Genomic DNA, 26899 nt, shown 5'->3' on the forward strand with positions numbered 1-26899 from the left:
CAAATACCTCCTACTGTTTTGTTTTTCTTTAAAAATGCCCTGGGAACAGAGTTGAAGCAAACCCTAAATACCACTTAATGCTTTGTGGCAAGTTGTCCAAATGAGCAACTGTTTAAAATATTTACCTAGGTATATAGTAGGGTTTGTGCAGCTCTCGAACAATGCCCTGGAATCTTTCCCATCAGTAAAAAAACAGACAAAAACCAGAGACTGCTTAACCTCAATGCCTCAGCAGCAAGTAAGAAGTGCAAATACCGCATTTCTATAAAGCCCTGGAAGCTTCACAGCAATGGAGTGGCAACTAATTAGTTTGATGCTATAGTCACATCTAATGTCCCTAAGTAGCTTCTTTGAAAAAAACTCGCTGCCTTGAAATCCTCGGCCAGATTATTAAGTGGAGGCTTTGTGATGGAGCAATAGATAGGTGTTTGCTGCACAAATGCATACAGATTGTGGTGACCGCTTACTGACTCCACTGCCTCCGCTAATCTGCACTGGAAACTTCACTATGAACAGAGCACTTCTGAGAGTACAAAAGCCTGTAGTATCTGTGTACCTTTCAGACTACAGGGCAAACAACTGCCTTACAGTATGCCACGAAAACTTGGGGGAGGTAGTTAACCAAGTGTTCTCTGTACTTAGAAGAGGAGAATGTGGGGTTAAGGTTATTGATATTAGATTAGCTGCTCTAGCATATCCTTCAACAACAACAACAAAAACATGGGGCTAGAGGACTGGAAAACTCATTAGAAGAACTCAACCTGTCTGAAAAGAAACAAAGTATCAGGATCATGAAAAATATATTTTCAAGTTCTACAATGCTGTAGTGATCGCATAACCCTTCCTCTGTGCAGCTGATCACATAGCTCCAGAGCCTGTACACTTTTTACATAAATATGCCACTGAAGGGGAATTTGTGGTGTAAATCAGTAAGATCATTAGAATCACAGAAACCATACTCAAAAATTACTCACTGCCATAAAAGTTTTAAACGGTTTTCAAAACAATGCCCATAATCCTGGTCATAATATTTATATCCCACAATTAGGCTGTCTTTTCTACATGAGACTTCAGTGCTCAGGGTGACGTTAAGGAATGCAGACTGCTGCGTATTGTCTATCTGAGGTCAAGTTATGTTTTCTTTCATACAAGTATAAACTGGAGCAGCTTCAGGGAAATTACATTAGATTTATACTGGCATATGCATCTTGTTCAAACTTTCTATGGCTCTTTTTCCCAAAAAGAATGACCTAATACCAAGAGTATTTGTCCATCTGTATACATCTCCTTTGACACACTGGAAAAAAAGACACTGAAAGGAAGTTGGATACAGCCCTTGAGATCTGTTTTTCTTTGAAGAACAGCAGTTGCATTTCTGGGCACTTCAAAGTCTCATACTTTAAGCAATAACAACATTTGAGATCAAGTGAATCTTACCTCACCTTGCTTTAAAGATTAGCTCTTTCACAAACATACACCAGAGGCTTGGATATACACATACCCGTAGATTAACAGTTCATCTTCAGTGGATCAGGCACTTTTCACTGCTACAGATAGGTCATGTTTTCAATCAAATGACAAATTTCCAAGAGTTGTTTACAGTGGAGAAGCCATAATGAATTTCATTCACTTCTTAAAAGTTGTCACTTTGCAATAACGTTCAATATGACATTTTTATTGCAATTCAAAGTCTGACAGGTGTCAACGTTTTCTCAAGTTCCAGCCAAAATACAAATTACCATATCCACCCATCAAAAAAGTTGAACCAAACCAATTCACCAACTGTAGTTGCTGCTTGCAGCAATTACCATGCATTTTACCCAGGACCACAGACAATTATTTAGGAAGATCCTCTTTTCCAGGTGAATGTAGTCTCTTTTCTAGTGAAGTGAATTAGCTTAGAACTAAAAAAGCCCCAAAGTGGTGGGTTTTTTGTTTTTAGCAAGGTAGCTAGAACAAACAGATCAAATCAGCAAGCTTTAGAACCAATCAGTCTATTCCACTTCTGTATATTTTGAATTTCATGGCTTATTTACTTTACTTTTCTGGCACCAACTCTACAGAGCATGCCAATACAATATTTGTTTAAAATGCTGGTTTATGCAGCATGCTAGTCAAACGTTTGCTTTCAAATTCTTGTACGTCCCAAGAGCCTCAGTTGCAAAGAAAAAAACAACACCAAAATAAAATTAAAAAGTGAAGGGGATTGGCAGGGGGTGGACAAAGTTTTACAACTGGTCCTTTTATCAGTGGCTGTAAAAATATAAACACGATACGCCAATAAAATGCTAATTTATATGGGCAGAAAGGCGGGCAAAAGGCTTTCCAGCACCGCAGCTGCAGGACACACGGGGGCATCTATAGGCAGGCACAAGTTTCGCCGCATCAGTCCCGATGACCCCCGCGCAGGAGGCATTTACCCCCCCCACAGAAATGTACCGGGAGGGCACGGCGGCCCCCGGGCCCGGCTCACCCAAGGAGTGCTGGTCCCGACCCCGCGGAGGGGGCGCGGCTTTGCGCACACGGCCACCGCGCCCGCGCAGAGGAGCGGCCCCATCCCGCCAAGTTTTGAAGCCCAGGCTGCAGGTCGGCAAAATAAAGGTAAATGTATAAAAAACCGCACAACCGCTGGAAAATGATCAGCAGAGCCAGCGGCACGACCGCTGATAAACCGCCCTTAGCCCCTGCGCTGGAAAAGTCAGGTTTCCCAGGAAATGATGGCAATCGCTTGAGGCAGAGAAGGCATCTAGATGAGTCCATCTCCCTCCCCTCCTCCTCGATTGTTTTAAAGCCTCCGAGTCTGGGGGGAAAACTCTCAACTCTCTATAAGTCCTTAATAGGATTGGAGTCCGGGTCTCTCCGAGCCGCTCCTCATCACACAGGGATCAAGTTGCAGCAGGGAATTTTTTAAATTCCTCAGCAAATATACTTGTCGAAAGATTGCCCCTTCCCAGGTGCAGGGGATAACTTAATTAAAAAAAAAAAAAAAAGAAATACAAACTCACTGCTGGCTGTGGAGAGCCCAGCCGTCCTGCGGGACCAGGGCGAGGCGGTCCCCGCAGCAGCTCGGGGCTACGACTGTCACCGCAGACCCCGGGCAAAACAATGGCCGTAGAGGCACAGCCTAGTCCCGGCGGAGTCTGAGGCGGGGGGAGTCACACACCGCGGACACACACGCGCGACCGCATCCCCTCCGCTCACCTGCGGGAGGAGGGGAACATGGGACAGGACCCCCCGCCCCGAGCACCCGCTGGGGGAGAGCTCCTCGCAAAATTTCTACCCTCCCTCACCCCACAGGGCACCTCCGACAAAAGCGGGGGAAGGAGAAGAGGGAGAATAAACAAAATGCACAATAAAAAGAGAAAATAAGCATCAACTTTACCCTAAAAGCGAAGAAGCAAGTTTTCAGCAGGCGAGCGGTTGCTGCGGAGCAGAGCTGCTCCTCCGGACCCCCATCATAAACTTGGGGGAGGGGGGCGTGGGAGGGACTTTCCCTCCGTCCTTCCCTTTTGTGCCTCTCCCCTTAACTCTGCTCCGCTCCTCGCCAAAAGCTGCCGCGAATGCCGCCGGCGGCTCCGCGTTCTCCTGGCTGCTGCCGCGGAGCTGCTCCGCAGACACGGGCGGGGAGGAAGGCAGGGCCGGGGGGGCAGTTTGGAGGGGTGCGGGACGCTGCGGAGCTGCTCCTGCTGCCCATCAGCCCGGGCCGGTGGCGGGACACGGTGTGCACACATACACATAGTTTTCTGTATGTACGTATACACAGACACAGGTTGAGCAGCCCGCAGGGAAGAGGCTGCAGCACTTTCAAGCCCTGACACAAGAGGGAAACTCGCTGTAGGGTCTGTCTTCTCTTGCCCCAACCCCCCAACCCCAACCCCCCCCCCCCCCCCCCCCCCCCGGCCAAAAAAAAAGAGGGGGGGGGGGAGGGGAGGAGGAGGGGATCAAAACCTTCCCACCCTGTCTGCTCGGGAGCAGGACATCGCTTCGGACCCCCCTGTCTCTTCCCATCCCTTTACATCCTGAATCACCCTCTCGCCTCGGCGAACTGCACCGTTTCGGGTGTGGGGCTCTCTAGCAGTTAGGTGGGATCCGCTTACCCTTTTCCTCCGGCCGTGCGGTGCCGCTCGGGAACGGGGCCGCCAGCAGCCCCTCCTCAGCCCGCTCAGCTGGAGGGCAGCTGCAGCAAACCCACAAAAAGACCCTTCTTCGGCGAAAGCAGCGCCCCTCCCTCCCCAAACAACAAAAGTTTGGCCTTGCGCGATTCACTCGCGCTGAGGCGGAGATGGAGCTGGCGAGTGGCTTCCCTCCAACTTTGGTGAGGTTTGGTGTTTTTCCCTCGGAGTTCGCGCTACTTTTCAAGCTGCCGCTCCGGCGGGGCTGGAAGCACCAAAACCCTACGGAGTATCTCGGCATACCTGACTAGGCTTGGCCCGTACTGTGGCTGTAGCCCAGCGAGGAGCCAGCTCTGCCAACGGGCGACTTTAGCCTTCGAGAGGAACATGTTCGGTGGCAGAAGCGTTCATTGAAGACTTTCCCCTAAAGGCGGTAACCCGCCTCACCAGAGCATGATAATCTATTTTAATCCTGATGTTTTGGGATCGAGGTTACCAGGAGAGGAAAAAGAATCTCACAGAAGTGCCCCGCTTCTACTCCAGAGATCTTGGCTTTTGCACTGATCTGGTGCATTAACAGTCACACTAAAGAGAAATGCAGCAGTTTTAACTTGGACTTTGGCCAGACTGGGACTGTTGCTTGATTTGTTTTGATTTCTTTGGCTATGGAATTTATCAGAAGTTTAAAATACAACCAGATGCTGCTGGGGAGGGTCATCGTGCTGTACCCACAAGCAAGCTGAAACTTGCCATATCATCAGGGTATCTGACTCCAGCAGGATTATGGCCAGTACCATGGCAACCACATGCCACATCAACCCCCAGCTTCACTTTCAATCCCTTGGGCAGTGTTAACATTTGCCAGCAGATTTGCCAGACATAGAGCCCAGGTCCAGGCAAGTGGAAAATTAGCTTTATGCTGCTCCTTCCTCTTTCAGCAACCTGGATGGACCCCAAGCTCAATACTATGATTTTAAGCCTACCAGTTTGGGTGCCTTCTGTCTGGAAGTTTGCATGTTTGTGCTTATTTTCTTGCTTGTTTGCTTTTTAATGGCATTAGAAGTCCGATGTTGAGGATAACAACTGGCTCTCCCATTTATTTCATTCCCATGTCTTGGGGAGGACTGTGAAGTGACAGGTTATTTTGGCAATCAACACTGCAACTTTTCTTTTGGTCAAATCCTAGTACTATCATGTACCCACTAACCCATCTGAAGACAACCCCACCTTTCCCCATGGCACATATGCAGTTCATGCTGGCACAGACATGTAACTTTACCCCATGCAAGTGGATGGTTTCATGCTAAGAGGAGTTTCATTGCACCTACCACCAAAGACCATGACACAATGCAGAGGGGGGCTTTGGTTACCGAAAGCAGGAACAAAACAAGTCTTTGACCTGTGGAAAACAAAGCCCACTTGTATTTGTACGTTGCTTGAATGGGGTAAGATGACCTGCTGTCTTGGAAGGTGGGTTAGAATAAGAAGGTTTTGGATGGACCAAACAAAGAAGCAAAAAATTAATATTAGATATGTTCAAAATTCTTGCCACACAGTTACAAACACATTTGCATCCAGACTGTTGGCCAAGAACTTTTTTTTTTTTTAATCAGAAGAAGGAAGAATGAACTGATTAATTCAGAGGAGTTATGTGGTTAGGAAGGACAGTTTTCCTCTCTAGAATTCATACGTGTCAATCCTTTAGAAGATGACAATTTTTAAACCTAAGTGGAAACTCCTCCTTTTTGTCAGAAAGATGATGGCTGGTGACGGTTGGAGTTTTTTGAGAACTTTGAGGTGGTTTTTACATTATCTGACTGCTGTAGCTCATCCATCCTTCCCTCTCCTGCTCTGCTCATTGAACTGCCCTCTCTTAATCTTCCATAGGTGTCCAAGATTAAATAGACGACAGAATGACTGACATTTGGTATACATAAAAGAGCCAAAATATGAACAAGAGGTCAAAGTGCAGCTCTTCCCTCTGGTCTTCCCTCCTGCTCTTGTGTAACTTGATGGGGATGAAACCAAGAAGGGATATAAAGATATGTGACAATGTACACTTGCTATACTTTGCTGTAGCATGAATGTGTGGATATAGAGAATACATTAAAAAATGTTCTGCACTAAGGGAAGAGGGGGGTTTAATCATATATTTTTTTAAAGCTCTTATAATGATTAAAGACTGGCATACAACCAGGTCTAGGATTGCTAATCTGAGATCTGTCCCACTTCTGTTAGGTCATTGGAACAAATCTGACTAACCACAGAGGAAGTTAGACTAGCCTCAAAAGGCACAAATGTGGCTTTTAAAATGTTTCATATACTTCTGAAAGAAAACTGCAATTTTTCATTAAAGCAGATGTTTCAAGACAATAGTTGGAAAACCAGTGGAGGATGCTCCACTCTGTTCTGTTCCTATCTAGAGGAGTTATTTCTATAAATCTTCATAGATCTTTATGATAAATTAAAAGGCTCAGTTGAGTATTCCAAAGGATACTCACGGGTAGAAGTTACCTGGGAAAAAAAAAATCATGTTTAAATGTGCTTCCCTTTTAGAATAAAGAAAATAATTACATGTGGGATGATCACCAGGAGATAGAATCATGAAACCATGTTTCATGCAACTTCTGTCTTTATGTCTGGTTTAAGTCCAAGTGGGGAGTAGTATATGATAAGTTCTGCCCTGATTTAAACAGCTGCACCAGCTCTGGGGTCGATGAAGTTGTACTAAGTCTAAATGTACCTCGGACCTGTAGAATAAAATCAATCACAATTATGCTTAATAAATTAACAACATCTTGTGCAATGCTGGCTCAGAATTTGCTAGGGGAACAGGAAAGATTTTCGGCAAAATACATTCAGTTCTTTTTAATAAAGTTGCCCTGGTACCTGAGGGAAATGTAACTGTGGGTAGACAATGAGACAATACTCATAGGGATGATATGCAGCTCTGATTCATATCTTCTTCCATGTATGTGTTGTTTCTTGTTTAAAGCTTTGGTGGTAAGTTCCTTGAGGCAGGTGTCATCTTCCTGCATTCTACATTTTGATTAAGTCTTATTTTATTTTTTTCCTCCTTCCAGAGTATATCCAAACTGTTACTTCAATAGTAATTTCCTGATAGTTTGTTGAGTTTTGGGGGATTTTTGTTGTTGTTGTTGTTGTTGTTTTGTTTTGTTTTTTCCACTTACAAAAGGATACGTCTATGCTGTATCAGCAAAGGAGTTGGTGCTTCTACTTACTGAAGAAACAGCCTGGAAGCCTGCCTTTCATTTCAGACAACATTCAAGATCTCACTCAACTTTAAACACAAATTGCAATGCCCTGATAAAGCAGGACCTTATTCACATGAATTACATACACTGAAATTACTGCTCATAAAATGATAAGTAAACCGTTTGAACACGCATTCACCATGAACTAGGAGTAGACAGAGCATCTATTACTTAAAAGAAGAACAGAAGCTTCTTCAAAAGACATAGGGCCTGCCATGTCTGTACAGTGTTCACACTTGTGGCTACTCTTGTCAGACCTGGCCTTTTCTGAAACAGTGAGGGGCCCCTTCCTCCAGTCAGATCTGAAACAGAAAGTGTGTTTTGCTCTAAGAGTAGGAATTCAGCTCCAGAACCCAAACCAGAAGTTTAACATGAACAACTGAGTCTGAGTCTATACTCTCATGGTATTCCCAGTTGTAGAGAGGGAGCAGTACACTGTGCTTACAAGGAGAAAGAAATATATGTAGCACTGCAGAACTCTCGCTCTTTGACATGGATGTGAAAACAAAATGCACAGCTTGGAGAGACAAATCTGGTCTAGTGGAGGTTGTCCCTGCCAATGTCAGGCAGGTGAGACCTAGGTGATCTTTAAGATCCCTTCCAACTCAAACCGTTCTGTGAATCTGTGAACTGAAGCTGGCAGAACTGTGAACTTACAGAAAGCAGTACTCAGCCATTGATAATGGAGTTCATGAGGTTTGTTGGAATCTATATTTCACGAGGGACAACTAAGGAGACTTTTTATTTACTCCAGGAACAGATAATTTGTTAGATTTTGGAGAAAAACAAGGATCCCTTTCAGTACAAAATGTGCAATCTGATGCTTTGCTCCTTGTACTATATTGCACGTACACTCTGTGTATCAGCTTACATACACTGATGAATAATTTTCACTGATCTGCACAGATTTTAGACTGCTGAAACATTACCTACAATGGGCAGTGATTCTAATAAAAGTTTGTGCTTTCCCCCAGCTGAAAAAACTTTGTCCATTTAACCTATACAGTTCTCTAAGTATTAATTGGGTAATCTAATGCTTATCTCATCCAAGGTCAGATAAAGAGTCCCTGATAAAGCTGGAAAGGAAATCCCAATTCCTTGACCCAAATTCAGGCTGCCAGATAGTGTTGTGTCAAGAAGAAATGCTTTATCAGAGCTCAGTCTTCTTTCTATTACCCTGACTTTCAGGGTGTATAAAGTGTTTGAAAACAGCTCACCTTACTTGCTTTTGTAAGTCACTTTTTCTATGGTTTTCAGAGAAATTACAAATCTTCCAGAGGACATTTCAGCAAAAGCAGGGACTGTTGCACTAATCCTAGTTTTGTGAGGCTGTACAGGAATAAAAATATTAGAAACAAGACTATGTCATCCACATCTCAGAGAGTTCCTGTGTATCCAGGACCCTTTTCTCAAGATAATACCTCCAAGGGTTGCAGACCAACAGCCCATGTTGTATAAATGCTAAGGGTTCTGGAAAGGGCTCCTGATCTTCAATGCTAATTTTTTAGAGGTAGCCTGCCTTCTTTGAAAATCAAGTGTCTGTGAGTTATATCAAGTCAGGCATCCAAAATATCAGTTCTTTATTCTGACTTTTGACTGACATGATGATGAGTAAAAACTGTGGACATGGATGTGTGACCCTGCTGGCTGAACAGCATGAGGCGTTAGAAAACTCTATCAAGGCAATGTGAAATTTCTTTACATTTTAGAAATCCATAGGTAGCATTAACATCTGGAATCAGAACAACCCCAAATTCTTAAGTAGCACTTCTCCTATGTACTGCCCACAGAAGTCCAGCCTGGTTTTGCTGAAGAGACAAGTAATGTTTGCAATCATACTTAATATATTTCAAATTGCTTATATTCTCTATAGATTGCTTACGTCAAAATTGGTGAATTCTCCATTGTGCTTTAGGATTTATGCATTCTAGTTCTTTGCAAGGTTTATTCTTATTTGTTGCTACCTGTAGAAATATATCTCTTGGCCCCAATTCACAGTAGAACAATGTTAGGTCATTATTCCTTGAATTGTTAGGCTGTAAAGAAGCAATTTCTCACTAACCTGTGACACAGGAAATTGTGATTCTGATGTCAGGTCATTTCTGGAGCTCTTTTTACAACAATCTATTTTTCTGTCAGCAAATGGCATGTATGTATTATTTCCAGAAAGTGTAGGCTTTGGTACTTTTGCATGTACACATTCAATATTTTCTCTTCTGTCTCTTATTCTGCATAGCCTGGAGTTTTAATATATGATTCAACTGATAAATAAATATACTTTGATTGATAGTGCAAATACCTGGTAGCTGAAACTAGTGCTACTTTAAAGTGCTTCTCAGAATAGTTGAGTTTCTTGCTTTTGTTTTCACTGAGATTTCTTCCATGAAGAATTGAGATGAATGATTAATGCTTGGATACCCCTTTTCTCTAGATTCTCTGCTGAACTTAATGTGTTACTCAGTGCTCCTCACAAAGGGAACACAAACTGCCATCGTGGCAAGATTTTATACCTGTTTTAATAGGGTTTGGTATTATGAACCACAATCTTTAGTGAGGTTCAGAACTTCCTGTTATCATAAGAGAATAGCTATGTTTAACTGATATGCATCTGGAGCCTAATGCAATTATTTTATTCTAGTAATTTGAAATCAGATATCAAGTTAAATATTTGACAGATGACTGTGTATGTATGTTTTACCAATAAATATGCATATTGACTGCACAAAACCTGGTTTACTGGCAGAATACATTTTACATATACTTAGGGAACCAGTGCTATAAAGTTACACATCCACAGAGACAGAAGTTAAATCCATTGAAATGCACAACATGAAACCTTTCCACAGAACTAAACCACTTCTTTGTCTCTTTTTCTTGTTACTCATTTTTAGGATAACACGTACGGATGGGTAGCTCTATCACACTAATATAATTCCTTCTTCCAGAAAGATCCTGAACATTTCCAAAACAGAGCCTAAATCCTGCTGGCTTTACACACAGGAGATGATCTGTGCATTTGTCATGGGATAAGCAGATGAGATCTAGTCCACAGTGGCAGACATGTAGATTAGGTAGCCTTACACAAGGTAAATGTGCAGTTCTATAGATTGAAATCACATTGACCACCACTGCAATGTGTCTTGGTCTTAAATGCAGTAGCTATTTAATAATCCAATACAATTTAGGTCTGCTAACATACTCATGGACCAACTGTATCAGCAGAAGGTGACTAGAAAGGACCACATAACCTTTCACCAAAAGTCTGAAATGCATTTCTACTACCTTCTAACCATTCGCTTATTTCAATCTATTGTTTCCAATGCAGAAATTCAAAGTGAGTTTTCCAAACCAGAATGAAAGCTGCAACATTTATACTAATAAACAAACCAAGACCAATCACATTTAATCCCTAAAATTTTCCAAAATTTGGAATGGACAATCTTAGAAAATTCACTGTAGTAACAAACTTACACATGAGGAGGAAATGGTCTAGATGATTGGACAGGGATGGATGATAGGTTGGACTGGATGATCTTGGAGGTCTCTTTCAACCTGGTGGATTCTATGATTCTACGATAATAGTATATTAGTCCTTGATTTCCTCAGAATCAGCAACACAAAACTGTTCAGCATAAAGCATGAAAAAAGCCCCATGATTTTGTGTTTATATAAAAATATGGGATATGTCTGGTTCTGTGGTAATATGACCTATAAATAGGCCAATTAATCGTGTAGTATCACTGCAAAATTCTCAATTCCAGCTGGCACAGCCAATATGGCATAACCGAAATACTAACTGCAACATAGTGATAATGACAGAAAATGTGGGCACCTCACTGAGCATCTAATCTAGGAGGGTATTGCTCTAAGTTTCCTATGCATCATTACAGAAGAAGAGAGTTGTAAATGGGTCATGTCAGAGCACGTCAGCCAGGCTATCGCTGTGAATCCCTCTTTGGAGAAGCTATGCTTTCCTCCAGCTGCCCAGGCAGCCCCCAGGGGAGCTGAGCTTCCCCAAGCCAGGTGCTTACAGTGAGAACACCTCCTTACTGACCATGCGAAGAACAACATTCCTCTCTGCAAAGATCATCATGAGATACCAACAAACACCAAATACAGTACACTAGTGTCCAGACTTATTAATAAATTCCAAATATCATAAATAATACTGTTTCAAGTCCTGTCATTCAGTCATAGCATCTCAGTATCACAGTATCACAGTATCATCAGGGTTGGAAGAGACCTCACAGATCATCAAGTCCAACTCTTTATCACAGAGCTCAAGGCTAGACCATGGCACCAAGTGCCACGTCCAACCTTGCCTTGAAGTGCCCCAGGGACGGCGACTCCACCACCTCTAAGCAGCAGTACGGTCCCCCCAGACCAGGGCTAGCAACTCAAAGGATCCTAGTGCAGCCCAAAAGTTTGGCACATCCTAAGACTTTTCTCAACACACCTCCCACAGCTTGCCTTAAAAAATGTGCAGTATTCTGATGTGAACATACTTAACCCAGCAAATATTTCCTTACACAGCTAAATCACATTTCCCCCTTCTGACCACACAAGAATATTAGTGGTAAAAGCAATCAGGTGTACCCCAAAGTATTGTGCTTGCTCAGCTTTTCCCTCATCTTTCAGAGAATGTCACATCTGAAGGGTGAACCACCTTTGAAGAGCATGACAAGAGAGTGAGACTACAGAGCACTACATCAGTTTGTGCTGGGTCCCTGACCCTCCTAGGGGTGTAATTCACAGCCCACCTCTGTATTTCTTTCCAAAAGTTTTCTGTCTAGTGCCCATTTTCCCCAGCTTTTCAGATCAATTAATTGTCCAAGACAAAGTTATTTGATTCTGGATGAGTCCAGGGAAACACACAAAGTAAACATGGAAAAAGAAAAACAGGGTAGAGCCACGTAGCATGAGATATCATATACCTTGTAGTTGTAAGGTGGAGAGCATGAACTGTATTGTAGGAGAATAACTTCATCAAGGACTGACGCAGGCAAAGCCACAAGAAAGCCCACAGCAAACAACATATGCCATTCAGAAGACCACATCGAGCCCTGCGTCTTGCATGTGTACATTCCCTGAGGAAATGGCCCATCCTAGACACAGCACTTTCCTGGGAGCAAAGAGCTGCAGCCACGGTGTGGTTCAGGCCATTGCACAATTTGCAGCTGAGCTCCTGAGCTGTGGTCTGCTTTCCGTCATCACCTTTGAAGAGAGTTGTTGTGAGCTGCAAAACGCTCTGCTTCCATGAAGTGGCTTTGGAGAGATGAGCAGAAGATACTGCAAAGGCTCAGAGTATTCATGTTTCATTTGCTCTGGTGATTGTCACTGGAGTTTCTGAATAGTAAAAGAGGGGCTCACATCCCTCTGCTGCAGTGTCAACAGAAATTAAAGTCAAAGAGAAGCTTTGAACAGCTGTAATTAACACTGGTAACAGTTTAGCAAGGGGAGCTCAGCCTCCTGAAGTACAGTCAACAAAGTGGAATGGTTTAGTGAGATTCAGGAGAGCTGCATGGTGATGTGGGGACTCTCATAGCAGAGGGTCTGGAGGAAGAGCTGGGAAAGGATTATATATTTTTTAAAAACACATTTCCCTCTATTTGAAATAGCAGCCACATTTATTTGATTACTTAAGTCTCTAGAAAGGGTACTCCAATTTTTGCTCCTACTAAAAAGGTTTGTAAGGTCTTTTGGAAACAAAGTGGTCTGAGTCCCCACCTTGCATTTGTCAGAAGGATGTCCAAGCAAACATTACATTCTCACATCTTGTTGGGGCATCGTCTCAGTGCAGAACCAGCAGGAGTACTGCCATCAGCTGAGTCACCAAGACCACTTCCTGCAGCTCCTCTGTGGTCCTTGAGGAATCCAACCTCAGAGCAGAACTGACCTCGCCTGACCTCAAAAGACTTCTGAGAGGCCAACACAAAGAGATTTGAGTGTGGGCTATTATCTGAGGAACTCTTTCATGCATGCTAATCTGCATGTTTTCACTGCAATGAGTAAAAGGTTATGAAGAAAAGGAAGCACAGTAGGTAACTCTGGTATGGAAATCACACATGTGAGGATGATTTTGCATCATCCAGCACAGACAAAGCTTAATTTGCAGCTCAGCTGTGGTGGAGTGCATGAGCCGGGTACAAAACCCACAAGAGGCAGATCTTACGGAGTGAGCTATGAGGATGCTCTCAAACAAAAAGAAAATTCTCTGAAGCTTTCCATCCTGTGTTCTCTCTCTATACCACATCTGCTCCAGGATGACAAAAGACTGTTTTAGAAACATTTTATGGACTTTTAAAAAATGTTATTGGGACTATATTTTGTATCCTTCTGCCAGTAAAGCCAGATGACTGCACCATGGGCTAGATCTCCAGATGGTTTAAATCACTGGTCTTGCTCTAATTTGCTCCAGTGAAGGATCTGGCCCCATGAGTCTAACTACACAAGGTAGATGGAACTACAAAGAGCTTGCCAAATGAGCTAAAATAGCTTTTCTAAAAATGAAGGCCACAACAGGACTTCCAGTGCTACACATGTGTATTAGGTCTGTCAAAATAGCACTGCCAGTCCCAAGCATTTAAAAATCATGAGTTGGGCATGAAGCTGGCTTTAAAGAAACCCACAAGATGAAAAAGAAACAAGCAATCAGTAATACTTATGTACTTCTGTTGGTTTGTATTCTTGGAGTTTTTGGGACTTCAGGACAAACCCTGGTCAAATTTTGAAGCTTATTCTCTATTTTCTTCCCAGTTCTTTTGGGGGTTTGGTTGGTTGGTTGGTTGGTTGGCTTTTTTTTCCCCTCAGAAGCAGCAGGGCCAGAAGCTTGCTGCTAAGAAAAGAATGTTAAAAAAAAGGGGAAGGGAGAAAGATTCTGATGTAATTGCCTAACTCTAGAAACTAAGCTTTTAAGAAGAATATTATGAGACTCATGATAAAATCATGAGAGCTGGCAACACTATTAGTGAGCTGAAAATTATATAAAGCTCCCTCTTCCACAGCCTATGAAGCACTGGACTTTGAGTCACAAGCTTTTTATGCCCTGAAAAGCCTGTAGCTGCTCTATAACCAGTATTTTCATTGCCACAGGTCTTTGGATCAACTCAGACAGTTTCTAGAGATCTTCTGTTTGTGTATAATCAAAACAAAATTTGGCCACAAGACTTCCAGCAAATTACAAATGGACACAAATGGAAATGGGCTTGAAGTAGGTTTGAATGGCTGTGTCTGGAGAAAATGAAGTATTTCTACACTGTTGTATTTGCAGGACTTGTAGAGCTCTCTGAAGAGCCAAACCCTTCCTTAGACATGGATCTACATATCCACCTTTTACAATAACAAAGTAGCAGAATCCCGGGGCTGGGAAGGAACAAAGAAAGAAACCCTAACGATTGCTTTGGCAGCTTGACATCTACACATGTGCACAGAAAAGATTGCCGTGTAAAGAGGGGTAGAGAAACTCCCAAGAGCACAGGGCAGCAGATTGTCCTGATTATTATGTGTCCAATCACTGCTAATCCACCACGACAGAAGTCATTCAAATTAGATGTGTGAAGAAGTGAGATCACCACCTAGCAGGACACAGCCAGCTCCAGAATCGTTGACCAAAAAAGAAAAAGAAAGAAAAAAGTTAGGTGACCTTTGTGTGCCTGTTGCTGCCACAGTCCCACAGATCAGTCCAGCTGTAACAAGGCTACAATTAGCACTGCAAGAGGCCAAGCTCCTTAACTAGATTGCAGGCAAGTGGGAGGTTACTCCATGAGGTTGCCTTTGAAAACCTACTAGGGAGCACTGATAGTCTCAAATGAAAGTTTGAAAGACCTGCATTATATTTAAGAAAACAGATATAGATAGGTGTGAGTACATTACACCTCTCTGGGGCTGTTAGAAGGCCCCCATTGCTGAGGCACAAGCACATGACAAAGCTGACACTTCCAAAAGTATCATTTGTTATGTGCCTTTGTCTGCAAAACTCACACATGTTCCTTCAGAAGTGCAATTTCCAGTGCCAGTGGCTGCTTCACAACTAATGGAGCTCAAAACCCTTTACTGTTTGATCTGGACATGGACATGTGATAACCTTTGTGCTGTGGTTTTAGATGGAGAGACCTTGATGCTTAAACAGCTGATTTACTTCCTTAGAACAGACTGTGGAGTCAGTACAGCACTATAGGAAAATTTGCTATTGGTAGAGGGAAAATCCGTGGGACTGATTCTGATCTCTCCTACACCAAGACAAAGCAGGGAAAAAATCCATTAAACTCAGTGAGCGGCACTAGTACAAGACTATCCCCAGAAGAATTTCTTAAGGTTGTAAATAACAAACCCCAGGGCAGAAAAATATATCCCAGCTAAACTGTCCTGAGGGTTAAGGTCCTTTTTTCCAGGGGATTTGTAACAACTTATGGGTTTGAGCGGAACAGGAAAAATCTGGTAGCTATTGTGGAATTTCCTCTGAATTTTGAAGCTCAAACTGGATACTGGAGAACATCATGCAAGCATGGGAACATCAGGATTGCAGATTGTATTGCTGGGACTTTTTAAAAACCTTGACCTGTTCTAGTGGAGGTTGCTCATCACTTGGAATGGAAAAGAGCACTGCAACACTCTGCAACATGTAACCAAGAGAGGTGGTTATTGCTGGCCAGTTGTTAGAAAGTATGTTCAATTCCTTTAGGGTTCAGAGATGAGGGAGGGGGAAACAGTACAAGACTTTCAGATGCCCTGTGTTCAGAAGCCTCAGAGAGCCACGGCATACATGTCTTAGATGTGTGCAAAAGGTGGCCAACACACTCCTTTCTGAAGTAGCTGTGCACTACAAAGCACATCTGATGCTCACAGAAACCATGTGCCCTGCTGCACATGTACTTAAATGTCAGACCGAACTCTGTAATTCAGCAAACGAACTCGATGAATTCTAAACAAACTGGTCAAGAGCGCATCACCAAATCTATTCTGGTCTTAATGTTTTCTTTTTACACGAAACGGTTCAACTACAAAGCTGGCAAGTGGACGATGCTCATTGAAGGACCAGAGCGAGGATTTCAACTGTGACCATCTGCCATCTAGTGGAAAAGTGAAAATCGTCCCTCAACCAGGCACTCAAGGTGCTGACAAAATTCCCTGAAAGCTGGAAAGAGACGGGAGATCAGTGAATGTCATCCTACCCCATCCCATCGATGCTACTACTGAGTATGGCCAAAGTTATCTTCTAGCTACCCAAAACCACACAGCTAAAGGAGACTGTACACCGTTTTACAGTATCACAGTATCATCAGAGTTGGAAGAGACCTCACAGATCATCAAGTCCAACCCTTTACCACAGAGCTCAAGGCTAGACCATGGCACCAAGTGCCACGTCCAATCCTGCCTTGAACAGCTCCAGGGACGGCGACTCCACCACCTCCCCGGGCAGCCCATTCCAGTGTCCAATGACTCTCTCAGTGAAGAACTTTCTCCTCACCTCGAGCCTAAATCTCCCCTGGTGCAGCCTGAGGCTGTGTCCTCTCGTTCTGGTGCTGGCCACCTGAGAGAAGAGAGCAACCTCCTCCTGGCCACAACTACCCCTCAGGTAGTTGTAGACAGCAATAAGGTCACCCCTGAGCCTCCTCGTCTCCAGGCTAAACAATCCCAGATCCCTCAGCCTCTCCTCGTAGGGCTGTGCTCAAGGCCTCTCCCCAGCCTCGTCGCCCTTCTCTGGACACGCTCAAGCATCTCAAAGTCCCTCCTAAACTGGGGGGCCCAGAACTGAACACAGTACTCAAGGTGTTTCAGAGCTATCCTAAGGTATACAAACAGAGCCAGTTTTCTCAGTAGCTGTCTGCATCATTTTGCTATCAGCAGCCATGCAACACTGAGCTGTGCTTCCAAACATGGGCACACATTGCTTTTACAGCAGTTAAATGTTTCCATCGACTCCATGCACCCTCTCCTTACCTTATTCTGGCATGCGATGGCAGTAGGGACCTGGTGTATACGTTGGTGATTAGCATCCTGGAGATCAATATGACCATTTAGAAGCATGGGAAATCTGATTCTGAGGATATTCCTCAAGACAGCAACTTTATTGGATGGAAGACACCACTGCAGCTGCAGGAAGATAGTCCTTTTGTTTTACCAGGGACAGTTTGTAATGGCCAAGAAGCATGCAACTTTCTCTTTGTGAAAATATATTCCTGGAAGTTTAATTGTAACACTGGCAGTTAACAGTGGGCCATCACTTGCATTTCTGGCATCTTTGGAAATCAGCTTGCAACTTCTGTTGTCTGAACTTTTGCTTTTCCTGACCACGAGGGGAAAAAATATGAATAGAGGTACCACCAAATCGCTTCTCAATTCTTGTACATATCATGAAGCAGGTAATTCCCTCCACTCTGGCCAGAGCTATTCAGAAGGGAACCCACATTTCAGTGTCTGACTTCAGGTCTAAACAGAGTTGGTTAGCTTGTTCAGTATTATTATTTTTATACATATATGCAATTCCATGCCATGGGAAGATGGTTGTGTTGGTTTTTTTTTTTTTTTTTTTTTTTTTTTTTTTTTTTTTTTTTTTTTTTTTTTGTGTTTGGCTTTTGGTGGTTGTCTACAGGACGCAAAGTTGTTTTTATAGTCTGAAGCTGCAGTCATTACTTTACACGAAGATGTAGTTGTTCTAAGTCCAACTCTGCCATCTCCTGGTAGATTCTAAAAGGTACTGGCAACAACTCAAAAAAAGATTTTTGCTAAAGACTTAAAAGTTAAAATATTGATGGCAAAGACACTCTTCTGCACTGCTAGGAATACCTCCATCCATTTAAACTATCCATGACATCGGTTAAAAAGTGAATTAGTGCTGTGGCTGTTTCCTTAACATTTTTTCTTGGACAATAAAAGGTTGACATTTGTTTCACATTTGTGAGATTCTGGCTTGTAGTCAGGTTCACTTCCCAGATCTCACGCAATAGCTCCATGCTGCTGTGTTTGGATTATAAACAGGGGAGCACTTAAATTCAGGTAATTTATTTTCCTCCTCACTGAGGTCTAGATTGGAGCCAAGTTGTGAACAAAACAGTTCAGTCAATTATATGGAAAACAATATTATAAATCAAAGAATCATTTAAACTTGTTGGAAAACAGACATTCACACAGTGCCAGAAGACAACACAAAGTGCTATCCCTTGCTAAAACCAGTGACCTAGACTGTCTTGCACACTGCAACCAGATACTTCAGATGGAGGAGTAAGAAACCCTGTTCTCATCTAGATCTCTCCCTTTCTCCCTGTACAACCAGCAGCTGGCAAGCCATGGAAAACAAACACCTTGTTTTCACTGTAACGACGCAGTCACACTTAGCATAACAACGTGAACTTCCCTTCACCCTGTCTCACCATTCTGATATCAAGTGATCACATTCTGAAATGAAATCATGACTTATTCAGTATATAAAGATGCTTTATCCTGGCTTCACCTGAAAAAGGATCTAAGTGTTGGTGCTCTGTGCATCAGACAAAATCACTCTACAGCAGTTGGTTATCCCAGCCTTTTGAATACACAAATGTAGATTAAAAGCCCCAGTGCAACCCTTTGTATTCTCTTCTTTCACCTTTCTCTTCTTCTGCTACCATAATTTATGCATCTAGAACTGCAGAGTCTGGAGTAAGATAGAGAATAAAAAGAGTGACAATGGTCTTGCAAATTAGTGCCTTATAGCCAGCCAACCTCATCTCCTACATCCCAGTAACATCAAATTGCAGTCTTTGTCCTCCTACCTGCTGCAGCAACTTGTCTCCTGTGGCACCTTGGAGAAGGCATATTTGACAGCTGAAGAAGCCAGATGTCAAGGTCTACAAAGAACATTTTCAGTAGTGGCAGCTGCTTGTCATATCATGTGGCCCCGAAGCTTTATCATCTTTGGCTCTCTAACTGTTGTGGTGACCATGGTTGGCCTACCTGAAAATCTTATGTGGGATCGGTTTCCAGGGGAAAACTCAAGTTTATTCTCCTGAAAGGTGGTCTCCACTGATATGCAGCTCTGGAAAAGTGTTCTTTCTTTACTCTCATATTCTCAGAATGAGTTTATGTTCAATTTGCTTAAAACTGAATTATCAAGGCAGGCCATTTTCTGTAACTTCTAAGCAATTTTCCTTTCATAAGGAGAATGAAATATATTTTATTTGTATGTTTGTATTTTTTTTAATGGTAACATAATAACAAAAATACACATTTTTATCTATAGTCGTTTTTAGCCAGATGGGAATTGGTTTGGTTTACTTATGATGAATACTGCTCTTCATCTGAAGCAGAAATAGCTGAGCTCCATAAGCACTTGAAAGTGTCTTTGGTTGTACAGTTACCTTTTAATCATAATGATCAAGTGAGGCTTCAGATTAAGTTTTTAGAAAATGTAGAATTAATTCACAAACTGAGAAGATCAGAGACAATTTCTATCCAAGGTAAACACAGAGACCTGTGTTATTGAAAGAGGCTTCACCTTGAACTGCAAGTCAAGCAAAGGCTGCCTCTGTCTTGAAATACTCTTCCTCTTTTTCCTCTGGGCAGGTCTATTGGAGGATGGCATTTTCTGCTGCTGCTGGCACTGCTCTTGTTTCTTGGGTATTGGCTTTGTGGCTGGTCACAAACTCAAGGTTCAGGATTTTGGCTGCTATTGACTATAAAAGGAGGACACCGTACTCGTGAACAGGGCATAGGATTTTGAACATGATTAAATCTTTGTCCACACTGGTGCTTAATTAATCTGTAAATAATACCCAGTTTGACAGCTCTTAAGAATAACAAATACCATGAATTGAGAGGAACATTAGCCCTATTCTTGTTCTCCAAGGGAAGAAAGCTAGATCTCTCTCCTGCAGCTGTCCCACACTGGGCAGCACCATTACCAGCCCATGCAATTTGTCAGGGCTGGATGCTACAATGCACTCCTGAGTGTCAGAATCATTTGATTGTTGGTGATACCTTCTCTCACTCTCAACCATTTCTTTGAACAGTGAATTACATCAACAATATGCAATGTAAAGACTTCTCAGATTTTAATGTCTTTTAATTTTATGCAGTGTTCCTCAGGTTTTTCTGAGGGTACAAAGCACAAAGCCTGGAGTCAGTCATCAGCAAGTTTGCAGATGACACCAAGCTGGAGGCAGACGTGGCTGGGTTGGAGGGCAGAAGGGTTCTGCAGCGGGACCTTGACCACCTGGACAGATGGGCAGAGTCCAATGGGATGGCATTCAATAGCTGCAAGTGCAGGGTGCTGCACTTTGGCCACAACAACCCCATGCAGAGATACAGGCTGGGGTCGGAGTGGCTGGAGAGAAGCCAAACAGAGAGGGATCTGGGGGTGCTGATTGATACCCACCTGAACATGAGCCAGCAGTGTGCCCAGGTGGCCAAGAGAGCCAGTGGCATCCTGGCCTGCATCAGGAATGGTGTGGTCAGCAGGAGCAGGGAGGTCATTCTGCCCCTGTACTCTGCACTGGTTAGACCACACCTTGAGTACTGTGTTCAGTTCTGGGCCCCCCAGTTTAGGAGGGACTTTGAGATGCTTGAGTGTGTCCAGGGAAGGGCGACGAGGCTGGTGAGAGGCCTTGAGCACAGCCCTATGAGGAGAGGCTGAGGGAGCTGGGATTGGTTAGCCTGGAGAAGAGGAGGCTCAGGGGTGACCTTATTGCTGTCTACAACTACCTGAGGGGTGGTTGTGGTCAGGAGGAGGTTGCTCTCTTCTCTCAGGTGGCCAGCATCAGAATGAGAGGACACAGCCTCAGGCTGTGCCAGGGGAGATTTAGGCTCGAGGTGAGGAGAAAGTTCTTCACTGAGAGAGTCATTGGACACTGGAATGGGCTGCCCGGGGAGGTGGTGGAGTCACCGTCCCTGGGGCTGTTCAAGGCAGGATTGGACGTGGCACTTGGTGCCATGGTCTAGCCTTGAGCTCTGTGGTAAAGGGTTAGACTTGATGATCTGTGAGGTCTCTTCCAATCCTAGTAATACTGTGATACTGTGATACTGTGATTATTCATCCTCTGATAGCATAATCCCATGCACAACCAGAAACTGGTTTTTCACATTTAAACAACGTTCTGCTGTCTTCTCTACACACAAGATTGTGCAGATCAGCTTCAGTCAGGTTAACTGTGATGATGTAAACTGTGCTGTACATCTTTCATCCCTCACATATATTAGTTTTACAGCAGCCCTGAGCTTAAGGAATCACCACAAAAACTTCATGAGTGGGTTACTATAATGACTACAAAACAGAGACATGAACTACAGAGAAGCCCTGGAACGCAAAAAGAGGCTTCAGACATTCACAGCTGCCTGCTCAAGGTGACAATCACAGCAGCTTCAGGGTGTGAGATATGTGCTGTTTTCTAGTGCCAAGCTCCTGGCACAGGTGCCACATGAACCTCTGCTTTAATAGCAGGGAGGCAGCTACATGCAACTAGCATTGCAAAAGCTGCAGCACCTCCTTCTCTATGTCTCACTGGTACTGTCTCACTGCTGTTGGTATTTGTTATGAGATTAGATGAGATTTACTGTACCACTGCATGCTGACCTAGGAATCTAACTGATTCCTTCCTTTTTTCTCCAGGCCAAAAAGTTACCTACCTATGGTTTCTGTTCGACCTCCAGATCCACTGAGGTGTGTTGTTGGTTAGCAGGTCTCCTCTCTTCAAATCAGTGCTGCTATCATCATGGCAGACAGTTACACTTTCTCTTATTATGTCAGGACATCTAAAGAGAATTGTAGGTTGGTTTTTTTTTTCTTTTCTTCCTCTGTCGCCCTTTTGCCTACGTGTAGCTAAGGTGACAGAGGCCTGGGCAGGAACAGATAAGGACCAGACAGTAGATGGCACCAATGTACAGCAGTTAGAGTGTGTGCAAAAATAGTGCTTCAGGTTACTGGCGCTGCTTCCAGTCCTTCTGTTTAACCTTATCTGAGCTTAAAATAGCTATGCTAACGATCATCTCCCCGTAGTAAAACCCAGGTCCCTGAATCTTCAGGTGTGGCTGCAATCACTGCTCTCTGTGATCAATTTTCCCCTTTACTTCTTGAATTCACTGTTGTAAGAGAGAGGACACAGAAGCCAGGATCTCCTTGTCTCTGCTTCCTGCCTGGAGCAGATCACCAACACCTCGTGCCCCACTCTTTCCAACTGCTAAATCTGGCACATGGTCAGGGCATTCGTACACATACCCAGTTTCAAGTTGACAACCAGGTTTGGATGTGGGGAGGGCTTGCTTAGAAGGGGTGCTGCTGGGTCTCCTGCCACCCTGCCCTTCTTTGTACCCTGGACCATTACCTTGCTTCCCAGGAGCCATCAATGAGTTTTCTCAGACAGAGATTTCTAGCTTCCATAGGAACCTTGGGCATCATCAGAACTGCCTCTTTCTTGATCTTATCCTGCAATTTATTTTTTATTTCACACCTTTTACTACTGTAGGCTTGTATACAAGAGAAAGATGTGTGTATAAATCCCTAAAATCTTGTTAGAGATTAACATTGTTGCCTGTGATTCACAGAATCACAGAATTTTAGAGGTTGGAAGGCACCTCCAGAGATCACTGGCTCCAACACAGTATACACAGCAACCTCCCTGCCCAAGCAGGATCACCTTGGGTAGAATCATAGAATCAACCAGGTTGGAAGAGACCTCCAAGATCATCCAGTCCAACCTATCACCCAGCCCTATCCAATCAACTAGACCATGGCACTAAGTGCCTCAGCCAGGCTTTGCTTGAAGACCCCCAAGGACGGTGCCTCCACCACCTCCCTGGGCAGCCCACTCCAATGGGAAATCACTCTCTCTGGGAAAAACTTCTTCCTAATATCCAGCCTATACCTACCCTGGCACAACTTGAGACTGTGTCCCCTTATTATATTGCTGGTTACTTGGGAGAAGAGGCCACCCCCCACCTGGCTACAATGCCCTTTCAGGTAGTTGTAGACAGTAATAAGATCACCCCTGAGCCTCCTCTTCTCCAGGCCAAACAGGCCCAGCTCCCTTAACCTCTTCTCATGGGATTTGTGCTCCAGACCCCTCACCAGCTTTGTTGCCCTTCTCTGGACATGTTCCAGCACCTCAACATCTTTCTTGAATTGAGGGGCCCAGAACACAGGAATGCATCCAAGTGGGTCCAGAGAAGGAGACTCCACAACCTCTCTGGACAGCCTGTTCCAGTGCTATGTCACCCTCACTGTAAAGAACTTTCTCCTCATGTTGAGGTGAAATCTCCTATGTTCCAATTTGTAGCTGTTGCTCCTTGTCTTATTGCTGCTGATTGTTGAGATCTGTCATGACCCAATTGCTTGTTGAGTCCTAATTGCTTGGTGTGCCAGATATTGTCTTGTACTTTGTTTACCTGTACTCATAACTCAACTTTAGATTTGCAGTGCGATGAGGAACTCTTGCCTTCATTGCTTTGTGTACAAAGGAGAGCCCAAGGCAATAGAGTCACATTCCATGGCACTATCTTAAATACCTCCTGAATGACTATGAGGCTGCCATTTGCTGCCCTTACCCCCAATTCTATAGCCACCTAAGGTTCAGATCCAGGCTGCCAAACCTAGCTAAGCATCTTCTAACTCTGTAATTCTCATGCTACATGGACTGGTTGTACTGTTTAATAAAAAACTTAAAGGGAGCTTCATCTGTAACCTACAGAGTCACAGATTCTCCAGAGAGAGAGCAACAACTCTAGAGTTGCAAGAAGCTTTTCTGGCTACCACATATTAAATGTGTTAAGGTATCTCAAGGTATTATTTCTATAGAACAAGTAATTTTTTTTTCCTGAAACTTTTTAAACAGTGGGGTAGGGGGAAAAAAAGGAAAAGAAAAATTGGTGACACCATCACCATCCTCCTACAGATTCAGCCAGCACTTCTTTTTGATAAACTCACTATTTGCCCTATATAATTCTCATATTCCCAGTAGTTTTTGACTTCTATGTGCCCCTTTCTCTCCTATTCTCCTTCCACTCCTATATGAGCTTGTTTCAAAGAATGTTAAGTTTTAAGAGCAAGTTTTAGTTATTTGTTGTCTTCACCTGAGTTCCTTAGAAGGTGAGCTCCTTTTGCTCAAGTGAGTTAGAAGGATCTTACACTGAGTAACATTAAGATATTTGAGGGGAATTGTTTTGTCTCAGGAAGACAGTATATAAAAGATTTCAAGCCTTGGTGCCCTCTCCAATAGTTCTGAAAAACCTACTCCTTGGGCATTACAGATGACCCATTAAACACTGCAGAGAAATTTAGGAGACACAGACTCTCTAGAAACATTGATTTCCTTGCTGTCCTTGTCAGCGTTGCTTAAATCTCTGCACTCTCTTTTTTTTCTCATCTGCCCATTCTTTCCTCACTAGGGTGCAGCTATGAGATCATGTATTTACTCTGTGTTAATAAAAATCACACACAGGCTCCTTCACCTCCAGTTCTGAGAGCAATGAAGTAAAACATTTGTGGGGAATTAAAATCCACTTTGTTCTGAAACAACATTGAAACCCAAAGAAGGATTTCACATTGGCACATTTAGAACATTATGACTCATGTAAGTATTTCTGGGTCAGAGGAAACAGGGTTATTTACCTTTTGCTGAAGAATGGCAGTCCTTAAAGACAAAGGAAAATCAGAATTGGAACAGTCTAGTTAGATCATCAGGGTCAAGTCTCTTCAGCCCTTGCCACTGCATGTGAATGGTTTGCAAGGAAAGAAATACATGGTCTCCTTTTACCTTCTCCCAGGCCTAGACATGTCTAATCACAAAACAGTTCTCAACAACCATTTTAAGCTTTCTACATCAAAGCTCAAAAGCTCCAGATACTGTACCATGCAAGAGGACAAGAACAGGATGAATTAATGACACAGCCAGTTGCAAAGTGGACAAGATACTGTGACTCATGGGCATTTGTGGCTGAAACTCTGTGTGTGATCTTAGATTAGCAAAGCTGATAATGGTTATGTGGCCAGTTAATATAGGTGGATACAGCAGACAGGATTTAGGACATACAGTCTTTGGGAAATGGCCTGTGCGCCAATCTGCTGAAGAGGAAGAAGCTATAGGAAGGAGAGAGACAGACACTGATAAGTGCTGTAGAAATACTTTCCCCTCAACCCAAGTCTGGTGACTGATTTAAACCTGAGTGTGTGAGAGAAGCATACTAAATAAGCACAGCACTGTGGTACCCACTGAGTGTTGTAGTGGTAGGACTGATAGGCCAAAAATGGGCTTATCCATGCCCTGGCTTGCCCAGGCATGTTTCCCTGCTCCCCCTCCTTTTGTGCTGAGGAGAAGCAACCTCAGGAAAGAGAACAAAAGAGCCTGGAGCCATTGAGTCTAAGGACTATGGCTTGTCTAGACATGTTCCCCTGCTCTCCCTCCTGTGCTGGAGGAAGCAGCCGCAGGAGAGGAGAACAAAAGCCCTGGCTTACCCTAATATGGTCAAGCTTGGCAAAGTGCCATTCTGAGTGGCTAACCTATGTCCAAAGGCCCATTAGTCTCAGGCAGATAGTGATAAAAGAAACATGCAGGTAAACACAGAGTGCTCTGCCATGCTCTGCCATTCTATTTGTGCCTGCTGCTGCTGCCTCATTGCATCCTGCCTGCACTCTGCAAGGCTTCTGCTGAAACGGGCATCAAGAGGGACCAGGTCAGAGACTATGCTATAGACTCCCAGACTCCTGAGAAAAGAGCCTGGGAAACTTCAACAGCAGACCCTCCATGTGCTTTGGGTACTGTCTGATACTGTTTTGTGAGTAAATACTTAAAAGCCTCCTTTAATTCATTAACTGCCTTCTCACATGAGCAGAAAGGAATCTTCTGTGTCCTCTAGGGGACAGGCCATGTTATTAACTGCAGGAATCTTCTCTTCCAGTATAATGTTTGCATTTGCCACTTTAAGAAATAAGTGATGTAGTCTTGCCTGTTCCCTGCATGTATACATTTCCAAACTGTTCATTTTTGAACCTTGTAAGTTTTCTGGCGAGTTTTAATGTTAACAAACAGTTTTCATAGTTATTAACAATCATCACAGTATCACAGTATCACCAAGGTTGGAAGAGACCTCACAGATCATCAAGTCCAACCTGATACCACAGAGCTCAAGGCTAGACCATGGCACCAAGTGCCACGTCCAACCTTGCCTTGAACAGCTCCAGGGACGGCGACTCCACCACCTCCCCGGGCAGCCCATTCCAGTGTCCAATGACTCTCTCAGTGAAGAACTTTCTCCTCACCTCGAGCCTAAATTTCCCCTGGCGCAGCCTGAGGCTGTGTCCTCTCGTTCTGGTGCTGGCCACCTGAGAGAAGAGAGCAACCTCCTCCTGGCCACAACCACCCCTCAGGTAGTTGTAGACAGCAATAAGGTCACCCCTGAGCCTCCTCTTCTCCAGGCTAAACAATCCCAGCTCCCTCAGCCTCTCCTCATAGGGCTTGTGCTCAAGGCCTCTCACCAGCCCCGTCGCCCTTCTCTGGACATGCTCAAGCATCTCAATGTCCCTCCTAAACTGGGGGGCCCAGAACTGAA

General features: G+C 43.7%; 1 protein-coding gene across 3 annotated transcripts in view; it reads right to left on the bottom strand.

Moving 5' to 3' along the window:
* Positions 1–26899, bottom strand: part of GLI2 (GLI family zinc finger 2) — a 468774-nt gene that overhangs the window by 218278 nt on the left and 223597 nt on the right. The window contains exon 1 of one of the 3 annotated variants that reach the window (XM_064157450.1): positions 4098–4298. The exons of 1 other annotated variant lie outside the window; for it this stretch is intronic. The gene's annotated coding sequence lies outside the window, so the exon portion shown is untranslated. Of the gene's footprint in view, positions 1–3382; positions 3579–4097; positions 4299–26899 lie in introns of those variants that run through there. One more of the 3 variants, XM_064157440.1, reaches the window with a different exon arrangement.

Source organism: Pogoniulus pusillus, chromosome 2, assembly GCF_015220805.1.
Source record: "Pogoniulus pusillus isolate bPogPus1 chromosome 2, bPogPus1.pri, whole genome shotgun sequence".
Lineage (NCBI taxonomy): Eukaryota > Metazoa > Chordata > Aves > Piciformes > Lybiidae > Pogoniulus > Pogoniulus pusillus.